The sequence below is a fragment of the Bubalus kerabau genome, chromosome 3 (assembly GCF_029407905.1).
Source record: "Bubalus kerabau isolate K-KA32 ecotype Philippines breed swamp buffalo chromosome 3, PCC_UOA_SB_1v2, whole genome shotgun sequence".
Taxonomy (NCBI): domain Eukaryota; kingdom Metazoa; phylum Chordata; class Mammalia; order Artiodactyla; family Bovidae; genus Bubalus; species Bubalus kerabau.
Genome location: NC_073626.1, coordinates 150,150,594 through 150,173,060, shown reverse-complemented (window position 1 = coordinate 150,173,060; position 22,467 = coordinate 150,150,594). Strand labels below are relative to the sequence as shown.

The window sequence follows — 22,467 nt, the reverse complement described above, 5'->3', positions numbered from 1 at the left end:
GAAAACAGGACCTGTTGGAGCTGTTCACCCATATCCTGAGCGCCTGGAACAGTGCCCAGCATTCTGCAGGTGCCCTGTGAATGAATATGAAGATTTTGTTCCTTATTTTAGTGGTGGAGTGATATTTCTAAGGCACTATTTACCCATTCAGATCATTGTAAAGGAATCAGACAGATTCAAAGGCGTTAATTTACACCAGAGTATAGAGGCAAGAATACACAGAAGAACTGTACAAAAAAGATCTTCATGACCCAGATAATCACAATGGTGTGATCACTCACCTAGAGCCAGACATCCTGGAATGTGAAGTCAAGTGGGCCTTAGAAAGCATCACTATGAACAAAGCTAGTGGAGGTGATGGAATCCCAGTTGAGCTATTTCAAATCCTAAAAGATGATGCTGCGAAAGTGCTGCACTCAATATGCCAGCAAATGTGGAAAACTCAGCAGTGGCCACAGGACTGGAAAAGGTCAGTTTTCATTCCAATCCCAAAGAAAGGCAATGCCAAAGCATGCTCAAACTACTGCACAGTTGCACTGATCTCACACACTAGTAAAGTAATGCTCAAAATTCTCCAAGCCAGGCTTCAGCAATATGTGAACCATGAACTTCTAGATGTTCAAGCTGGTTTTAGAAAAGGCAGAGGAACCAGAGATCAAATTGCCAACATGCGCTGGATCATGGAAAAAGCAAGAGAGTTCCAAAAAACATCTATTTCTGCTGTATTGACTATGCCAAAGCCTTTGACTGTGTGGATCACAATAAACTGTGGAAAATTCTTCAAGACATGGGAATACCAGACCACCTGACCTGCCTCTTGAGAAACCTGTGTACAGGTCAGGAAGCAACAGTTAGAACTGGACATGGAATAACAGACTGGATCCAAATAGGAAAAGGAGTACGTCAAGGCTGTATATTGTCACCCTGCTTATTTAACTTCTATGCAGAGTACATCATGAGAAACACTGGGCTGGAAGAAGCACAGGCTGAAATCGAGATTGCCAGGGGAAATATCAATAACCTCAGATATGCAGATGACACCACTCTTATGGCAGAAAGTAAAGAAGAACTAAAGGGCCTCTTGATGAAAGTGAAAGAGGAGAGTGAAAAAGTTGGCTTAAAGCTCAACATTCAGAAAACTAAGATCATGGCATCCGGTCCCATCACTTCATGGGAAATAGATGGGGAAACAGTGGAAACAGTGTCAGACTTTATTTTTGGGGGCTCCAAACTCACTGCAGATGGTGATTGCAGCCATGAAATTAAAAGACGCTTACTCCTTGGAAGGGAAGTTATTACCAACCTAGATAGCATATTGAAAAGCAGAGACATACTTTGCCAATAAAGGTCCATCTAGTCAAGGCTATGGTTTTTCCAGTAGTCATGTATGGATGTGAGAGTTTGACTGTGAAGAAAGCTGAGTGCCGAAGAATTGATGCTTTTGAACTGTGGTGTTGGAGAAGACTCTTCAGAGTCCCTTGGACTGCAAGGAGATCCAACCAGTCCATTCCAAAGGAGATCAGTCCTGGATGTTCTTTGGAAGGACTGATGCTGAAGCTGAAACTCCAATACTTTGGCCACCTCATGTGAAGAGTTGACTCATTGGAAAAGACTCTGATGCTGGGAGGGATTGGGGGCAAGAGGAGAAGGGGACGACAGATGATGAGGTGGCTGGATGGCATCACCGACTCGATGGACATGAGTTTGGGTGAATTCCGGGAGCTGGTGATGGACATGGAGGCCTGGCGTGCTGCGATTCATGGGGTCGCAAAGAGTCGGACACGACTGAGCGACTGAACTGAACTGCCAGAGGCCATTTATACGTAGGGTTAGGGTTCACTGAAAGCTAGAGCCGCTGCTACTAGTTTAGGTTAATTGAGCTCCAGTCCTCGGCATTCTGTGATTATATACCCAGACCAGATGCAAATTCAGTAAACAAAGGGGAAGGGAATTCACTGCTTTGCACCTGAGCTTGGTGGTGGTGGTGGTTTAGTCACTAAGTTGTGTCCAGTTCTTGTGACCCCATGGACTGTAGCCTGCCAGACTCCTCTGTCCATGCGATTTTCCAAGCAAGAATAGTGGAGTGGGTTGCCATTTCCTTCTCCACGGATCTTCCCCACCCAGGATCGAACCCATGTCTCCTGCATTGCAGGCAGATTCTTTACTGACTGAGGTACCAGGGAAGCCCTGCATCTGAGCTTATTCAGCTCTCTTTGGTTTCTTAAAGAACTCAAGCTAAGCTTCTAAAAGAAGTGCTAGGGAAAAGGTACAAAGGAAAATTAAAAGATGTGACCTAATTCCAAACTTCCAAAATTTGGAACATTCTGTCACTTATAGACATAAAAGTAGAGTGAAGGAATTTTTCAAAAAAATATCCTTGATGGTAGGGAAGGAAGAGAAGAAAGGGAAGATAGCATTTTTTAGGAAGAGTAGTTAATGTTTGATGCTGAATTCACTAGAAAAGTTGGGAGACCTGCCTGGAAGAGCACGGACATTGATGACAACTTGGTCTCATCCGAAGAGAAGCCTTTCGAGGAAAGGGGCTGTAGAGAAAAGGGAGGCAAGTTACAAATGGAGGATCATGACAGCAAAAAGGAAAAGCTGAGATGTTCAACTTGAGACCTTAGAGGAAGAAACAGCCAAAGTTGAGTGGAGGAGAGGGGGAGAAAAAGATGCTACCAAGAACTATCTTGTAGCAATGGCAGAAACTTATCTACAGTGAACAAACTGGGGAAGATATTTTTAAAATCCAGCTCCTTTGAAGGAGACCTCCATCAAGTAGACCCATTAGAAGATCCAGAGATTAACTATAAATTTTCAATTTGACCTTATCTTGTAGTTTAATAAACTAAATATATACTTGTCCACTATCTCTTGCCCTAACCTTGACCAAGATCTACTAAATTAATACCCTCTCTTTCTACTTGACCGCCCTGGCAGTGCTGCTGTTCCCACTGTGCCAAATATAGTCCCAGGGACAAAAGGGATGAGACACATGAAAGGCAACAGCTTAGGATATGTTAATATATGTCTTTCTTGTTCAAGACCAACTAATCCATCTTAGGAGCCCCCTAGAACTCCTGCTTTTTGATGTTAGCTCATTTATTTGATGACTTGGTAATGAGTAAGTCCTTCTGAACTGTGTTTCATAATATAAATTAAATCATAACATGTGAGGGTTAAATCCCCCCACTCTGAGGGTTCAATCCTACATTAATTCTATTGTTTACTCTAAATAGAGATGACATTAATTTCATACTTAGAAGCCTAGTATATTTGGATGGTCTTGTTTACCTAAGTAGTGACTTGCAGTTAAGATTCTGAAAGCCTTTCTCTATGGTGTAATCTTTTTGTGTCAAATGCATTGTGTTCTATGCCTTAGAGGCAAAAATATATCATTCAGACTTGCTCTTGACCTAGAAAATGGGCCATGGAAGGAAACAAACCAAAGGAACAATGAGTTGCCTTAGATACATGTGTACCAAGTTATTCACTTTAATGCAAATTAGCAAAGGAATTGTCATTCTTATTCTCTAGCTATATGTTTTCTCCAGAAACATGTTACTGTATCACTATAGGCTTGATATAGTCTAATAGATGCCTAGACGTTTTGGTATTCCTCCAAGTGTAGGAGAATAAGAATAATTGTTAACATTTTTGAGCTCTTAATACCTGTCACTTACCATTCAAAGAACTTTACCTGTAGATGCTAGTTTGACCCTCACAATGAAGTGGGTATTATTCTTATCCCCATTTCATAGATGAAGACCTAAGCAGAGAAGGTAAATGGCTTGCTGAAGGTTACTAGCTGGTACATGGGTAAGTCTCCAAATTTGAACCGAGTTAGCCATTGCTCTTAATTACTATGTAAGGATACCTCTGATTCTATGGAACATCTACCATAAGAGGGTAATAAAATGATATTTACCCTCTGAGCCACCAGGGAAGCCCCATTAGTTGGTATAAGATATGCTTTTAGGCAGTACATGGTCATGGCATTAAATGACATTTCCTTGAGGTTGTATCAAGCAAAGTCTCATTCCAGTCCTGGGAGGACTTGAACCCCTAATACCTGTATATCTCCCTTTCAGAGTTATCTGGAAGTTCAGGGCCTTTCAGCAGTTAAGTTATCATGATTTTATAAGGGATTCTGGCCATCCATTTATGGTATTCATATAAGACTGTCATTTTAAAATGTATTAACTTAAGCAAACAGTGACTCAATTGAAATTAATTAACAAAAGTGGAGATAGGAATCAAGACCATCCCCAAGAAAAAGAAATGCAAAAAAGCAAAATGGCTGTCTGAGGAGGCCTTACAAATAGCTGTGAAAAGAAGAGAAGCCAAAAGTAAAGGAGAAAAGGAAAGATATACCCATTTGAATGCAGAGTACCAAAGAATAGCAAGGAGAGATAAGAAAGCCTTCCTCAGCGATCAATGCAAAGAAATAGAGGAAAACAACAGAATGGGAAAGACTAGAGATCTCTTCAAGAAAATTAGAGATACCAAGGGAGCATTTCATGCAAAGATGGGCTCGATAAAGGACAGAAATGGTATGGACCTAACCGAAGCAGAAGATATTAAGAAAAGGTGGCAAGAATACACAGAACTGTACAAAAAAGATCTTCATGACCCAGATAATCACGATGGTGTGATCACTCACACTCACCTAGAGCCAAACATCCTGGAATGTGAAGTCAAGTGGGCCTTAGGAAGCATCACTATGAACAAAGTTAGTGGAGGTGATGGAATTCCAGTTGAGCTATTTCAAATCCTAAAAGATGATGCTGTGAAAGTGCTGCACTCAATATGCCAGCAAATGTGGAAAACTCAGCAGTGGCCACAGGACTGGAAAAGGTCAGTTTTCATTCCAATCCCAAAGAAAGGCAATGCCAAAGCATGCTCAAACTACTGCACAATTGCACTCATCTCACACGCTAGTAAAGTAATGCTCAAAATTCTTGAAGCCAGGCTTCAGCAATACGTGAACCATGAACTTCCTGATGTTCAAGCTGGTTTTAGAAAAGGCAGAGGAACCAGAGATCAAATTGCCAACATCCACTGGACCATGGAAAAAGCAAGAGAGTTCTAGAAAAACATCTATTTCTGCTTTATTGACTATGCCAAAGCCTTTGACTGTGTGGATCACAATAAACTGTGGAAAATTCTGAGAGAGATGGGAATACCAGACCACCTGACCTGCTTCTTGAGAAACCTATATGCAGATCAAGAAGCAACAGATGGAACTGGACATGGAACAACAGACTGGTTCCAAATAGAAAAAGGAGTACGTCAAGGCTGTATATTGTCACCCTGCTTATTTAACTTACATGCAAAATACATCATGAGAAACACTGGGCTGGAAGAAGCACAGGGTAGAATTGAGATTGCCAGGAGAAATATCAATAACCTCAGATATGCAGATGACACCACCCTTAAGGCAGAAAGTAAAGAAGAAAGTAAAGGGCCTCTTGATGAAAGTGAAAGAGGAGAGTAAAAAAGTTGGCTTAAAGCTCAGCATTCAGAAAACAACGATCATGGCATCCAGTCCCATCACTTCATGGGAAATAGATGGGGAAACAGTGGAAACAGTGTCAGACTTTATTTTGGGGGCTCCAAAATCACTGCAGATAGTGATTGCAGACATGAAATTAAAAGATGCTTACTCCTTGGAAGGAAAGTTATGACCAATAGACAGAATATTAAAAAGCAGAGACATTACTTTGTCAACAAAGGTCCATCTAGTCAAGGCTATGGTTTTTCCAGTGGTCGTGTATGGATGTGAGAGTTGGACTATAAAGAAAGCTGAATGCCGAAGAATTGATGCTTTTGAACTGTGGTGTTGGAGAAGACTCTACACTACAAGGAGACCCAACCAGTCCTTCCTAAAGGAGATCAATCAGTCCTGGGTGTTCATTGGAAGGACTGATGTTGAAGCTGAAACTCCAATCCTTTGGCCACCTGCTGCGAAGAGGTGACTCATTTGAAAAGACCCCGATGCTGGGAAAGATTGAGGGCAGAAGAAGGGACGACAGAGGATGAGATGGTTGGATGGCATCACCGACTCAATGGACATGGATTTGGGTAGACTCCAGGAGTTGGTGATGGACAGGGAGGCCTGACATGCTGCGGTTCATGGGGTCGCAAAGAGTCGGACACAACTGAGCAACTAAACTGAACTGAACTGAACGCAAGTGGAAATGCTGCTTTGAAAACATCTGTGAAGGTATTTTCACATGATTGAAGTTTGGAAACTTTCCCAATTCTTCTATTTTGAAATTCACTTTAAAGCAATAGTTTTGGCAAATAGTGAGATCCTTATTCCCTTATCACACAAAAATCTCAATTTTCTTCTGTGCGTTGAAAACTCATCTGGGACAGAGTTCTCACCAGGTCATGAGGAAAGGAGAAAAATATAATGTGGTGAATTTGTCCTCTCTTGTGAAATGTGGTGATAGTGCTGCTCTTCGTGTCCTTACTAGGCAAAATTAAAAACAGGGCACTTTTTTAAAAGTTTTTTAGTCTCTCAGTCATGTCCAACTCTTTGGCAACCCCACGGACTGTTGTCTGCCAGGCTCCCCTGTCCATGGGATTTCCCAGGCAGGAATTCTGGAGTGGGTTGCCATTTTCTTCTTCAGGGTATCTTCCCAACTCAGGGGTCGAATCTGTGTCTCCTGCATTGCAGGTGAATTCTTTACCCCTGAGCCACCAGGGAAGCCCCTTTAAAAATTGTACTGATCCAGAAAACATGAAACCTGGATGCTCTTGCTCAGTCACTCTCATAGTATGATTCCTTTCAGTCGCCCAAGTAGCTTTGAGTACTTCAGACAGGGTGATGTGGAGTCATGCCAATTCTTTCTAAAGTGCATTAAAAAAAATAATAATAAAGTGCATTCAAGCATTTTCTTCAGGGAAATGATTAAATAGCTCCTTTTATGGAATTCTGTTACATCTTTTCTCTAGGTTTATAGTTTTCCTGCCAGGATTGCAGTGCTACTTATTAATAAAATTTTTTTGAAAGATGAGATATCTGAAATAACTGTTGTAAGCAACCAATCTTAGAATACTTATACTTGCTAACATGTTTATTTCATTTTCACTTCCAAACTGGCAAGTTCAGAGCATGGTTGAGAAATACTTAAGAAGTTAGTGTTTGTTTTGCTTTGTTTTTCTTTAATGTTGCTGCTGCTGTTTCTGGGACTCAAGAGAAAGAGAAGCTAAAAAATTGGACAGATTTAAGAAAATTTTAAAAGGTTTTTTTTTTTTTCTATCTGTTTCTTCATTGTTTTAATCAACACATTAGTACTTTACATGCGATTTCAAAGTTGGTCTAGAAAGAGGAGCTACATTTGGAGATACAGAAGGATTTGTAAAAGGGAAAGGAGGAGGCCCAAATGCCCAAAGTCAAGGAGACTAGAGCTGCAAGGGTTGTCTATAGGGCCAAAATACAAACAAGAAGCAAAGTTGAAGGACTCCAGCAAGATTTAAAGTGGTTTTTCAGGTTATGTACGAGTTAGCCAGGGAAGATCTGGCAAGTTCAAGACTAGCATTGGTCAGCAAACCCAAAGCAACAGGATCACTGCCATTGACATTGTGCTGCGAATATAAACTAGGCTCAGACCAAGACATTCCCAAGCACCTGGATCACTCTGTAGACTAGTGGATATTACTGGATTACATGGAGCTTTTATTTTTTACTAACCCTAAGATGTCTGAGTAGTCTTCTCCTTAACTTGGCTTTCCTTTGTGCCTTAAAGGATCTTTTTAGGGAAACATGTAGGTTCTCATCCTCATCTACCCTTTGGCCTCAGTTTTAGCCACGGGTGGCCATGGCTTGTTTCCAGTCAACTTGAAGCCGCATGTCCATGTGGAGTCTTTTACTATCTAGTGCACAGGGAGCTGGAACAGGCCTATCACATTGATGTCATCTTTGTTCCCTTGTGAGTAGCGATGACTCAGAACACCTGCAGGAGACAGGGCCAGAATGAAATCTGTGGATATTCGGGCAGGCTCATCATTTGGATATTCATTGGAAGGACTGATGCTGAAGCTGAAGCTCCAATACTTTGGTCACCTGATGTGAAGAACTGACTCATTGGAAAAGACCCTGATGCTGGGAAAGATTGAAGGCAGGAGCAAAAGGGAATGAGAGAGGATGAGATTGGATGGCATCACCAACTCGATAGACATGAGTTTGAGCAAGCTCTAGGATTTGGTGATGGACAGGGAAGCCTGGCATGCTGCAGTCCATGGTGTCACAAAGAGTTGGACACGACTGAGCAACTGAACTGAACTCAGCCATTTGGAATCTTACTCAGTGATACTTTTTAAGATATTTTCAGTAGGTACTTAAATAATATTTAATATGTTTGATAGATAGGGGAAGAGAAACTGATTTTCTCCTAATAAAAATACATATATACCTCTTTATGTTGAAATGGGAATTTATTATATGCTCTGACAGTAATATTACCATTTTAGCTTGTTGAATGGGATTTCTAGTGTTTCCATAACTCTGAACTGGATAGTGTTAATCAGTCAGACTCTGTAAGAGTATAAGCAACCTACATGGATATAGTTACAGAGTCTTGTTCAAAAATATAATAGTTTTCTTTTTATGACTTTCATGTCAGCAAAATGTTTCTAGCTTTTCTTTATACCAGATCTTGTCATCTGAGACTAGAGATGGTTTTAGATCTTCCTTTTCAATCTAGAGTTTTAAATTTCTTTTTCTTGCCTAATTACTGGCTAGAACCTCTAGTACAATGTTGAATAGATATGGTAAGTCTTTTCTTGAGAAAAGAGGGGAAAACATTTAGTTTTTCGCTATTCAGAATGAACTGACTCTTTCAGTTAGGTATGTTACTCAATCTTATACAAACTTCTTTTCCTACTTGTTGAGTATTTTTATCGTGGAGAGATACTAGATTTTGTCAAATGATTTTTCTGCATCTATTGAGATCATTATGTGGTTTTTGTCCTTTATTCTGTTAATGTGGTGATTTAACGTAATCAAACTCTTATACTGTTTGATTTTCAGATGTTAAACCAACCTTGCATTCCTGGGATAAATCCCAATTGGTCATAACATATAACTCTTTTTACATGTTGCTGGATTCAGTTTGCTGGTGTTTTATTATAAGAGGATATTTTCATCTTTTTTCTACTTTTTTGTAGTTCTTACTTTCTAGGTTTTTTTGTTTGCAACTTTTATGGAATCTGTTGAGTTTAGCCTTTACTTAGTAAAATTAATCTCTGGACGTCCCTGGCAGTCCAGTGGTTAACACTCCATGCTTCTAATGCAGGGAATGCAGGTTCAGTCCCTGGTCAGAAAATTTAAGATCTCATGTGCCTCATGGCATGGCCAAAAGTAATAATAGTAAATATAAAACTTAACTCTTATACCCATGTTACTTGGTTGCTACTTCAGATAACTGTCAGCTGCTTCATTCCAAGGCTGTTTCCCTGACTTATAGTGTACACCTTACACATGCTTACTTCATGTATTCTATATAAAGAAGTTGTTTTAGAACTTCATTGCTATCTTCTTATTCTCAAGTGGGACTAGTTCACATTTGCTAGTAATTTGAGGAATGAGTATGAAAACCCAACCTCACTGGCACCTTATTTCCAATTTATTTGGTGAGAATGTAGTACAGTTTACCAGTTCATGCCCTAGGACTGGCTGGGTCACACCTTCATCCAGCCTCCAATGGCGGGGGTTTTTAAGAACCTCATCATCAGATTCTGGCATTAGAATTCATTGTTCCTGATAGTCAGAATAGATATAAGGCCACAGAAGAGAGCTCTCTGGGATTCTTTCCATTTTGTGTTGTGCCAGCCTTGTTTTGGAAAGCATAGTCACAAAACAATATTCACATCTTATCTTCCATTTTCAGTTATTTTCTTTGGGAGAAAGGAGACGGATTTCTATTTGAACACATGCTACCAAAGCCCTGCCAATTGGTGGTAAAGTCAAACGGGTGGAGCCTCCCATTTTGAGTGTGTGTTTCCACGTGATTGAGCTTGTTGAGCAGGTATAGCAGGTTACTAAGACCGAGACTTGGATCTGCCTTTTAATCTGAACTAACTGCATCAGTGGAAAATGATTTTTGGTATTTGATTAGAGCTGTTGGATTAGCCAACTCTTCTTGTGATAGCTCAGGCCTTTTATAACTGTTTTCAGAGAGAGAGAGAAAAGAAAACAAGAGAAAACTCTGACTATGGTCTATAGCCAGGCTTCTGTCACTAAGCAATAAAGAAAAAGCTCAAGTCGCCCTTGCATAAGTGGGAATTTGTGGTTTCTAAAGCTGCCCATTCCCCAAACAACTAAAATATGTTATTGGTGTTTGGCACTGTTTCCTATGTTTTGCTCTCCTTAAATTTCTCTTTAAAAGACTTGGAGTTTAAAGGCAGAACCACTGAAAAATGCAATTTAATCATAGAACTGTGAAAGGCCAGCCCACAGTTAACCCCAGGATGCCCTGGTTTGTTTTGTTAAGCCAGAACTTTGAACCAGGCTTATTCACAGGGGTTGCTGAAAAGGCAGGAGGGAAGGAAAAGAAGGAGGCAAAGGAAAGAAAACGAGTAGCCAGGCTGGCCCTGGAATGGCTCTGCAGTGCACCAAGGCCTTTACTCCATCTCTAGGCTGAGTGACTCCATGATTTACACTGGAATGAGTAGAAGAAAGGGAAGGAAATGGAAGGAGAACCCAGAGCCGGGGGAAGAATGGCAGAACTGTCTCCCACACTGTGGGCTGTCGGAACAGAACAGAACACAAAACTTCCAGGGGCTCTTGGCCTCGATTCACTGTTTTGAAAGCTGTGGGTTTTTTCTGCATTATAAAAGTGTACTCTTTGCAGAAAGTTTGGGAGGATACTGAAGAGAAAAGAACCGCCCAAGCAGCATGGCAGAGAGGTTCAGATCCCAGGCCTTGAAAACCCGACTCTGGGTTCCACTACTCAGTGTTTGTATAGAAACAGGGGTGTTAAGATCCCTAGGATGATGATGTGGGAATTAAAGGAGCTCACAGACCCCGCCAGGGCTGGTTACTGGAGCTGTGAACCCCCCCACCAAGGTTAACTTTGAGGTACATATCTGGCAAGCTCTGTTCTATGCATGAGTGGGGGTAAAGCATGGCCATTCATCAGAGCATATAAACTTTTATCTTGCTTTTAACTCACAAATACCCAGTACTTCTGAAGATTGTTAACTCCTATGTTAAAATCCCCATTGCTATAGCTAGTTTAACCTCCTTTTTATTGGACATTGTGGGGTTTCCAATTTTGTATTATTACAAATAACACTATGATATACATCCTTGTGCCAAAATCATTTTGTTTCTGACTATTTAAGATAAATTCAAATGAGGAACTACTAAAGTAGAGGATCTGAACTTTTGAAAAGCTCTAGATGCAACTGGTGGCTCAGATGGTAAAGCGTCTGCCTGCAATGCGGGAGACCCGGGTTCGATCCCTGGGTTGGGAAGATCTCCTGGAGAAGGAAACGGCAACCCACTCCAGAACTCTTGCCTGGAGAATCCCACGGATGGAGGAGCCTGGTAGGCTACAGTCCATGGGGTCGCAAAGAGTCGGACACGACTGAGCAACTTCACTTACACCCACACCAGGGCTTCCCTGGTGCCTCAGACAGTAAAGAATCCGCCTGCAATGCAGGAGACCTGGGTTCAATCCCTGGGTTGGGAAGATCCCCTGGAGCAAGGCATGACAACCCACTCCAGTATTCTTGCCTGGAGAATCCTCGTGGACAGAGGAGCTTGGCCACCTACAGTCCATGGGGTTGCAAAGAGTTGAACACGACTGAGCGACTAAGCACAGCACAGCACATACCCACACCAACAGTGTAAGCAAATTCTAACACTGGAGCATTAGCCATTGTTGTTTAAAAACTGCAAATACGTGGTAATATTAGAAGCAGAAAAAAATTCTCCTTGTTTGACTTTGCATATCTACTTTTTATTTGTGAGGCTAAACATTTTATATGTTTCTTGCTAAAACTATTTTTTTTCATGAGTTGTTTGACCATATCTTTTGACCATTTGGGGATAAGCTGTGTTTTCAGTTTATGTGAGTTCCTTCTATATTAGGCTATCAATACTTTATGTGTGGTATTTTCTGTAGTTTGGTTGTTTGCCCTTGAATTTTATATATGATGTTTCTTCGCTCAGTAGTTTAACTCTTATATGTCCAGATCTGTCTGTTTTTCCCCTTGATTCTTTTCTATTGGTTTAAAGGCTGAAAAGCCTTTCACCATGCTCAGGTCAGATAATCATCATTTGCATGTTGCATGTTCTTGTCTTTTTAAAGATAACTTTATATATTTAATAATGTAATGTTGGGATTTGTTCTACTTCTTGATATAAAGTGAGGCTATAGTTTGATTTTCCCCCAAATGGTTAAGCAGTGATTTCAGCTCCATTTTTTAAAGTAATCCATCCTTCCTGTGCTTTTTATTCCATATATATCATAATTTAATTACATATATATTCTAGGATCTGTTTCTGAGCAGTCACTTCTATTTCCTCAATAGCCATTCTGATGCCAGCACCAATTATTTGAATTGTATGATATATTTTGATGTCTGGTAGCATAAATACTCTTGCCTGGAAAATCCCATGGTTGGAGGAGCCTGGTAAGCTGTAGTCCATGGGATCGCTAAGAGTCGGACACGACTGGGTGACTTCACTTTCACTTTTCACTTTCATGCATTGGAGAAGGAAATGGCAACCTACTCCAGTGTTCTTGCCTGGAGAATCCCAGGGACGGGGGAGCGTGGTGGGCTGCCGTCTATGGGGTCGCACAGAGTCGGACACGACTGAAGTGACTTAGCAGCAGCAGCAGTATAAATACAATCTCATATTCTCATTTTTCAAATTGTCCTATTTATACTTGCCTTTTTATTTTTCTAGATCAACTTTGGAATTACCTTGTCCACCCAATATACTTTGTAATTTAATAATTGTGCTCATTCTGAATTGGATTTCTGTCTTCTTAACAATGAGATTTTTTAGCTTGGAATTTAAAACAGGTATTAGTTTGTATGTACATGTACCCATTCTCCCCCAAACCCCCTCCCATCCATGGATACATGTATATGTATGGTTCAGTCCCTTCACTGTTCTCCTGAAACTACCGCCACATTGTTAATCAGCTATACCCCAGTACAAAATAAAAAGTTTGAAGTTTAAAAAATAAAAAAAGATTAAAAAAATAAAGTATTAGTTTAAATTTATGGAAGAATAATGTGCTAAAGAATCAAGTGACTTATTTTATAATCGTAACTACAGGTATGATTGAATGATGACAACCAAATGCTGCCACAATTTGTCAGGAGGTCATTGCAGAGCCAGTCACTCCCCGTCAAGTTGTGAGACTTTCACAGATTGCACATTAATATTCGGTTTTTAGGTACAAAAGAAACTGAACATGTATCAAATGTTCAAATGCTTTGGTATTTTTCATTCTACATAATCAACAAGAATGTTAGCTATTACAATGATAAAATGCTTTTCAAGATCAATTCAAAAATTGCCCACTCCGGCCTTTCCAGTGGCCCACAGAATCCATCCTCCCATTGTCCTCAGGTTTGAGGAGCTGGCTAGCTCATCTCTCAGGAATTATCCATGTCCCAGGAGTGCATGAATCACACAGCCCAAGAGGTTCTGCTAAAGTACACATGATGATTAACTGGCAGCAACTTCTCCATTTGCCCTCTGTGTTCACGCCGTTAGAAACGTCACCATTTGCCCTCTGTGTTCACGCCATCAGATCATAACCCCGTCTGGCCTAAGACTTGCCAGTTTGTCTGGACAGCAGTGTTGGGTTCCATGGCCTGCATTGGGAATATTCCATAAATATTCAGTTTCAGCTTTTTTAATGAAGAGGTTGAATGCACTTGGAAAGGCCTAGAATAGAAATGGAGCATGGGCCATTCTTCTTTAATGAGTCATCTCTTTGTACCTGTGGAAAGCAACAGAGCAAGACAGGTACATTGGTGGCTAGAGTCAAAAATGCCTTAGAAACCAGGTGACACTTGAGCCAGTTATGAGAATGTGTGGCTTGAAGGGAATGGTAGCAGAGTAGGATGGATCACACATAGCAGTCAGACAGCCTGAGTTCAGACTCCAACTTTGATGGGCTCTCTGACCATGAAATGGGGCTTCCCAGGTGGCTCAGACAGTAAAGTATATGCCTACAGCTCAAGAGACCTTGAACCATGAATTTCCTGATGTTCAAGCTGGTTTTAGAAAAGGCAGAGGAACCAGAGATCAAATTGCCAACATCCGCTGGATCATGGAAAAAGCAAGAGAGTTCCAGAAAAACATCTATTTCTGCTTTATTGACTATGCCAAAGCCTTTAACTGTGTGGGTCACAATAAACTGTGGAAAATTCTGAAAGAGATGGGAATACCAGAACACCTGATCTGCCTCTTGAGAAATTTGTATGCAGGTCAGGAAGCAACAGTTAGAACTGGACATGGAACAACAGACTGGTTCCAAATAGGAAAAGGAGTTCGTGAAGGCTGTATATTGTCACCCTGATTATTTAACTTATATGCAGAGTACATCATGAGAAATGCTGGACTGGAAGAAACACAAGCTGGAATCAAGATTGCCAGGAGAAATATCAATAACCTCAGATATGCAGATGACACCACCCTTATGGCAGAAATCGAAGAGGAACTCAAAAGCCTCTTGATGAAAGCGAAAGTGGAGAGTGAAAAAGTTGGCTTAAAGCTCAACATTCAGAAAACGAACATCATGGCATCCGATCCCATCACTTCATGGGAAATAGATGGGGAAACAGTGGAAACAGTGTCAGACTTTATTTTTCTGGGCTCCAAAATCACTGCAGATGGTGACTGCAGCCATGAAATTAAAAGACGCTTACTCCTTGGAAGGAAAGTTATGACCAACCTAGATAGCATATTCAAAAGCAGAGACATTACTTTGCCAGCAAAGGTTCGTCTAGTCAAGGCTATGGCTTTTCCTGTGGTCATGTATGGATGTGAGAGTTGGACTGTGAAGAAAGCTGAGCGCCGAAGAATTGATGCTTTTGAACTGTGGTGTTGGAGAAGACTCTTGAGAGTCCCTTGGACTGCAAGGAGATCCAACCAGTCCATTCTGAAGGAGATCAGCCCTGGGATTTCTTTGGAAGGAATGATGCTAAAGCTGAAACTCCAATACTTTGGCCACCTCATGCAAAGAGTTGACTCATTGGAAAAGACTCTGATGCTGGGAGGGATTGGGGCAGGAGGAGAAGGGGACGACAGAGGATGAGATGGTTGAATGGCATCACTGACTCGATGGACGTGAGTCTGAGTGAACTCGGAGAGTTGGTGATGGACAGGGAGGCCTGGAGTGCTGCAATTCATGGGGTCACAAAAAGTCGGACACGACTGAGCAACTGATCTGATCTGATCTGACCAAGAGACCTTGGTTTGATCCCTGGGTCGGGAAGATTCCTTGGAGAAGGGAATGGCAACCCACTCCAGTATTCTTGCCTGGAGAATTCCACGGATGGAGGAGCCTGGCAGGCTACAGTCCATGAGATCACTGAGTTGGACATGACTGAGCGACTAACGTTTCATTTTCACTGACCGTGAAACAAGTACCGTAATCTTCCTGTGTCTCAGTTTATATGTAAAATGAGTGTGATACTATTTCGGACAGTTGCAGTAAGAATTGGAAATAGATACAGAAGCACCCAGAACTCACACATGCTGAGAGCAATGATGATAGCTATTAAAATCAAAATTTTTTCAGGGAATGATGAGTAGGCAGGCATCTGAGAGCAGGAGATGGATGCAAGGTAGATAAAAACCAGAAGCAAGTGTGGAAACACGGGCTGCACCCAGCTGGTGGGAATCCCTTGTGGGGCCTGATGAGGAGTTGAGACCTCATCCCATAGGGGCTGAAGAGGCTTTGGGAGTTCTCGTTAAGGGAATGCCAACTCTAGGACAGCACTAACACCTCGTGGTTAGCACTTGGGCTCTGAGAGTCCAGCTCCCTGCTCTACACATCCAAGCTGGGTGACCTTGGGCAAATGACTCAAGCATTCTAAGCCTCAGTTCTATTTCCTATAAATTATTAACAATAAAAATACTGACCTTCTAGGACTGTTTTTTAACTTTTTATTTTGTATTGGGAGATAGCTGTGCTAGTTTCAAGTGAACAGTGGATGGACTCAGCCATATATACACGTGTATGCATTTTCCCTCAAAATCCCCTCCCATCCAGGCTGCTGCATAACATGGAGCAGAGTTCCATGTGCTGTACAATAATGACCTTTTAGGGCTCTTGCGAGTAATATTCACTGCATGCCTGCCAATGTTCCAAGTGCTTGACTTGTATTATCTTAAAGGAAATCATGAATTTAAAAGCTTAGAGCCATGACTGGCACATATTAACAGTTAATCACTGCTGTGGGGGTGGCACAAGAGCTGATGTCATTATTTTTATTGTTTGGTCAAATCTGTATTTTAGAAAGATCCTTCTGATGATGGCACAGAGAATGGGTTGGAGTGGTTGGGGCTGGAGGCCAAGAAAACGGAGTTTCCCACATAAGTTTAAAAGGTCATTGCACTGTATACTTCAGATCCATGCTTCTTATCTGTGTTATACCTCAGTTTAATAAATTAGATAACCAATGAAACCTCTTCTCTCAGTACAACAGAGCTGTCGGCTGTCACCCTATTTAACCTATACACTGAACACATCATGAGACATGCTGGGCTGGATGAGTTACAAGCCATAATCAAGACAGGTGGGAGAAACAACAACCTCAGATATGTGAATGATATCTAGTAGCACTCTAGTAGCAGAAAGCAAAGAGGAACTCAAGAGCCTCTTGATGAGGGTGAAGTAGGAGAGTGATAGAGCCAGCTTAAAACTAAATACTAAAAAAACTAAGATCATAGCATCCGGCTGCATTACTTCATGGCAGATGGAAGGGGAAAAGGAGGGAGTAGTGACATTTCCTCTTTCCCCAAAGATCACTGCAGATAGTAACTGCAGTCATGAAATCACAAAACGATTCCTTCTCAGCAGTAAAGCTATGACAAACCTAGACAGTGTTTGAAAAGCAAAGACTAAATTACTTTGCCAACAAACGCCTGTATAGTCAAGGCTATGGTCTTCCCAGTGGTCATGTACAGTTGTGAGAGCTGAACTGTGAAGACAGAATGCCAAAGAATTGACACCTTCAAACTGTGGTGCTGGAGAAGACTCCCGAGAGTGCCTTGGATAGCATGCAGATTACACCAGTCAATCCTAAAGGAAATCAACCCTGAATATTCATTGGAAAGACTGATGTTGAAGTTGATGCTCCAATATTTTGTTCACCTGATGCTAATGGTGATTCATTGATGCTGGGAAAGATATTGAGGGCAGAAGAAGAGGGTGTCAGAGGATGGGATGGCTGGATGACATCACCAATGCAATGGACATGAACTTGGGCAAACTTTTGAGGGACAGAGAGGCTGGGCATGCTGCAGTCCGTGGAGTTGCAAAAAGTCCGACACTACTGGACGACTGAAGAACAACAAGTGAAATCCTTATTTCAGTGAACCATGTTTCTGAAGGACAGGAAGCCCAAGGAAAACAAACCTCTAGAACTCATACAATTTTCTGAATTGTAGATAGTTTCTCTTTGCTGGAGCTGCCTGTAGCAGTAGCTAATGAATGTAGAGGAGAGTCTGTCTTCTTCCAGCCCAGGAGTGTGAAGATGCTGAAACCAAGAAAGGCAGGCCATCTGGATGTTGTGAAGAAGGGTATTAGATGCTGGATCACCATCTGCCTGCCCTTCAGATCAGTCACTCAATCATGTCCGACTCTTTGCTACCCCATGAATCGCAGCACGCCAGGCCTCCCTGTCCATCATCAACTCCTGGAGTTTACTCAAACTCATGTCCATCGAGTCGGTGATGCCATCCAGCCATCTCATCCTCTGTCGTCCCCTTCTCCTGCCCCCAATCCCTCCCAGCATCAGAGTGTTTTCCAATGAGTCAACTCTTCACGTGAAGTGGCCAAAGTACTGGAGTTTCAGCTTTAGCATCAGTCCTCCCAATGAACACCCAGGACCAATCTCCCTTAGAATGGACTGGTTGGATCTCCTTGCAGTCCAAGGGACTCTCAAGAGTTTTGTCCAACAGCACAGTTCAAAGGCATCAGTTCTTTGGTGCTCAGCTTTCTTCACAGTCCAACTCTCACATCCATACATGACCACTGGAAAAACCATAGCCTTGACTAGATGGACCTTTATTGGCAAAGTAATGTCTCTGCTTTTGAATATGCTATCTAGGTTGGTCATAACTTTCCTTCCAGGAGTAAGCGTCTTTTAATTTCATGGCTGCAGTCACCATCTACAGTGATTTTGGAGCTCAAAAAAATAAAGTCAGCCACTGTTTTTACTGTTTCCCCATCTATTTCTCATGAAGTGATGGGACCAGATGCCATGATGTTAGTTTTCTTAACATTGAGCTTTAAGCCAACTTTTTCACTCTCCTCTTTCACTTTCATCAAGAGGCTTTTGAGTTCCTCTTCACTTTCTGCCAAAAGGGTGGTATCATCTGCATATCTGAGGTTATTGATATTTCTCCTGGCAATCTTGATTCCAGCTTGTGCTTCTTCCAGCCCAGCGTTTCTCATGATGTACTCTGCATATAAGTTAAATAAGCAGGGTGACAAATACAGCCTTGACATACTCCTTTTCCTATTTGGAACCAGTCTGTTGTTCCATGTCCAGTTCTAACTGTTGCTTCCTGACCTGCATACAGGTTTCTCAAGAGGCAGGTCAGGGGGTTTGATATTCCCATCTCTTTCAGAATTTTCCTCAGTTTATTGTGATCCACACAGTCAAAGGCTTTGGCATAGTCAATAAAGCAGAAATAGATGTTTTTCTGGAACTCTCTTCCTTTTTCCATGATCCAGCAGATGTTGTCAATTTGACCTCTGGTTCCTCTGCCTTTTCTAAAATGAACTTGAACATCTGGAAGTTTATGGTTCACGTATTGCTGAAGCCTGGCTTCAAGAATTTTGAGCATTCCTTTACTAGCGTGTGAGATGAGTGCAATTGTGCGGTAGTTTGAGCATTCTTTGGCATTGCCTTTCTTTGGGATTGGAATGAAAACTGACCTTTTCCAGTCCTGTGACCACTGCTGAGTTTTCCAAATTTGCTGGCATATTGAGTGCAGTACTTTCACAGCATCATCTTTCAGGATTTGAAATAGCTCACTGGAATTCCATCACCTCCACCAGGTTTGTTCATAGTGATGCTTCCTAAGGCCCACTTGACTTCACATTCCAGGATGTCTGGCTCTAGGTGAGTGATCACACCATCGTGATTATCTTGGTCATGAAGCTCTTTTTTGTACAGTTCTTCTGTGTATTCTTGCCACTACTTCTTAATATCTTCTGCTTCTGTTAGGTCCATACCATTTCTGTCCTTTATCAAGCCCATCTTTGCATGAAATGTTCCCTTGGTATCTCTAATTTTCTTGAAGAGATCTCTAGTCTTTCCCATTCCGTTATTTTCCTCTATTTCTTTGCATTGATCGCTGAGGAAGGCTTTCTTCTTATCTCTCCTTGCTAATCTTTGGAACTCTGCATTCAGATGCTTATATCTTTCCTTTTCTCCTTTGCTTTTGGCTTCTCTTCTTTTCACAGCTATTTGTAAGGACTCCCCAGACAGCCATTTTGCTTTTTTGCATTTCTTTTCCATGGGGAAGGTCTTGATCCCTGTCTCCTGTACAATGTCATGAACCTCAGTCCATAGTTCATCAGGCACTCTATCAGATCTAGTCCCTTAAATCTATTTCTCACTTCCATTCTATAATCATATTGATTTAGGTCATACCTGAATGATCTAGTGGTTTTCCCTACTTTCTTCAGTTTAAGTCTGAATTTGGCAATAAGGAGTTCATGATCTGAGCCACAGTCAGCTCCTGGTCTTGTTTTTGCTGACTGTATAGAGCTTCTTCATCTTTGGGTGTAATGAACATAATCAATCTGATTTCAGTGTTGACCATCTGGTGATGTCCATGTTTAGAGTCTTCTCTTATGTTGTTGGAAGAGGGTGTTTGCTATGACCAGTGCATTCTCTTGGCAAAACTCTGTTAGCCTTTGCCCTGCTTCATTCTGTACTCCAAGGCCAAATTTGCCTGTTACTCCAGGTGTTTCTTGACTTCCTACTTTTGCATTCCAGTCCCCTATAATGAAAAGGACATCTTTTTTGGGTGTTAGTTCTAAACGGTCTTGAAGGTCTTCGTAGAACTGTTCAACTTCAGCTTCTTCAGCATTACTGGTTGGGGCATAGGCTTGGATTACCATGATATTGAATGGTTTGCCTTGGAAACGAACAGAGATCATTCTGTCATTTTGAGATTGCATCCAAGTACTGCCCGCCCTTGGCCCTCGGTAAAGTCTGCCCTTTTACAGGGCTTCCTACCTTAGGGCACTTTTCCATTTCGGTCTTACTGAGCCTCTAAATGTGTCACAGGTGGGAATACTATTCAGAGTGCTTTTCTCTTTGAAGCTCATCTTATCTTTGAATGTCCTCCTGTTGTAAAACCACCATTCTCATTTCGTTCTCAAGGCCACATCTAAAGCAGGTTAGTCGGTACATTGACCCTTCTCGGACTGACACCAAATGAAGTGGTGAGAGTGTTCAGACCGGGCGACACACTTCACCTGCAGGTGCACCGGGAGGTGTGGAATGATTGTGACCTCCGAATAGATGGGGAATGGATTCTTAAAATCTGATACCAATTCTGTTTCTCGTGTTGATTGCAAAAACACAATCTAAAACAGGAGGAATTGCGAGACCAAGCAGGTGATCCAGATCAAGTACTGTGCCTCCAGGGATGAAGCGTTGAGGGGGAGAGTCAATTCTGATAGAGCAGGAGACCCAGCAGAGCTAGAGAAGGGCATTTTAAACATTTAAATGCCATTGGTAGAAAATGCAATATTCATCCTAACCAACTGCTTACTTACTAACTCCCAGTTAGGTATTTAAAAAGATAAGATTAAATGTCTAGAATTCAGTGATAATTATGTAAACAAAAACCAACCTTAAATTGCCTAGAATTAGATACGGCTATTGACACTATGCATATCTTATAAATCATTCTAATTGAGCAGGGCAGTGTTACCTTCCCAAACCTAAAAACCCGTAAGTCAAGAGAACATTCTGATTAGACGGACAGGTCTCCTTGGATACAAGCATTGAGTCTGATCTGGCCATGACAGGTTTACTGATAGGCAGTTTTCAAGAACTTTTGTGGAAATAAACATGTTATGGGGATAAGTGAAAACACAGGTCATATAAAACCAAAAAAATGAAGGTTCTTTACATTTCTGTAATATTTATACTATGCAAATTACATGTATACATATTTCTAAAGCCACGCTTTGTGGCACTGTCATTGTTTTCTCTTTCAACAATTTAAGCATTTACTATAAGAAGCGGCCACACGTATTCATGTAAACATTAAAAAATACAAAATTATACACATATATATTTTTTGAAGGTACGAAAAGGTTTATTACTTACATATAATTTGAGGTCTCTGGGATGAGCAGAGCAGTCTCAGGCTGGTCCAGAATGGCTGCAGAGAGCAGGTAAAGCACACTGGCTTGGGGCTTTTATTGTGGTTGAGAGTGGGCCAGGTGAGGACTGCCATCAGAAGGCAGGAGAGAGGGTGGTTTGAATCTCCGGTAGGTGTTTGGGCTTCCTTATCAGCTTACCCAGGTGTGGGGCACAAGAAGCAGGTGCGAGGCTTAAAAGCTATTTGCAGTCAAATACCAGCAGAGTTTAACTCTTTATCACAAACATCATTCACACAGTCACCAAACGTGCTCTTCCAATGTTACCACTCAATTTTTTCTTAAAAATTTTTCTTCCGTCTCCACTCTTACTGTTACTCTGTTAGTTTTAAGAATTTATCTTTGTGTGAGTATCTGTGATAGGTTTTTTTTTTAAAAATTGAGGTTTAAATGACATATAACATGATAGCTTCAGGTGTGCAATGGAGTATTCACTATTTGTATATATTGCAAAATGATCATCACCACAGTAGGTTACAGAATTTCTTTTCTTCTACTTTCCTAGCAACTTTCAAATATGCAATATGGTGTCATTAACTGTAGTCATGATGCTGTAAATTATATCCACATGATTTATATATTTTATAAATGGAAGTTTGTACCTTTTAACTCCCTTCACCTATTTCACTTACTCCCCACCCACTGCCTCTGGAAACCACCAATTTGTTTTATGTAACTATAAGCTAGCTTGTTTTGTTTTAGATTCCAGATATGAGGAGATCATACTGTATTTGCCTTTCTCTGTCTGACTTATTTCATTTAACATAATGCCCTCAGGGTTCATCCATGTTGTCACAAATAGCAAGGTTTCACTCTTTTTTATGGCTGAATATATATACACACA

The 22,467-nt window shown here is 41.3% G+C and overlaps 1 protein-coding gene and 1 long non-coding RNA gene across 4 annotated transcripts in view; one reads left to right on the top strand and one right to left on the bottom strand.

The window, feature by feature from the left end:
* PLEKHM3 (pleckstrin homology domain containing M3) overlaps positions 1 to 22,467 on the top strand; it is a 226,327-nt gene that overhangs the window by 148,320 nt on the left and 55,540 nt on the right. The gene's annotated exons all lie outside the window — the stretch shown is intronic.
* LOC129646704 (uncharacterized) lies at positions 13,795 to 22,084 on the bottom strand. Of its 2 annotated transcripts, none has more exons than XR_008712130.1 (2): positions 21,571 to 22,084; positions 13,795 to 13,979 (listed from the first exon to the last, which is right to left on the bottom strand). It is a non-coding gene; the product is annotated as an uncharacterized LOC129646704 (long non-coding RNA). The 2 variants fall into 2 exon arrangements; XR_008712131.1 differs by lacking the exon at positions 21,571 to 22,084 and adding an exon at positions 19,155 to 20,023.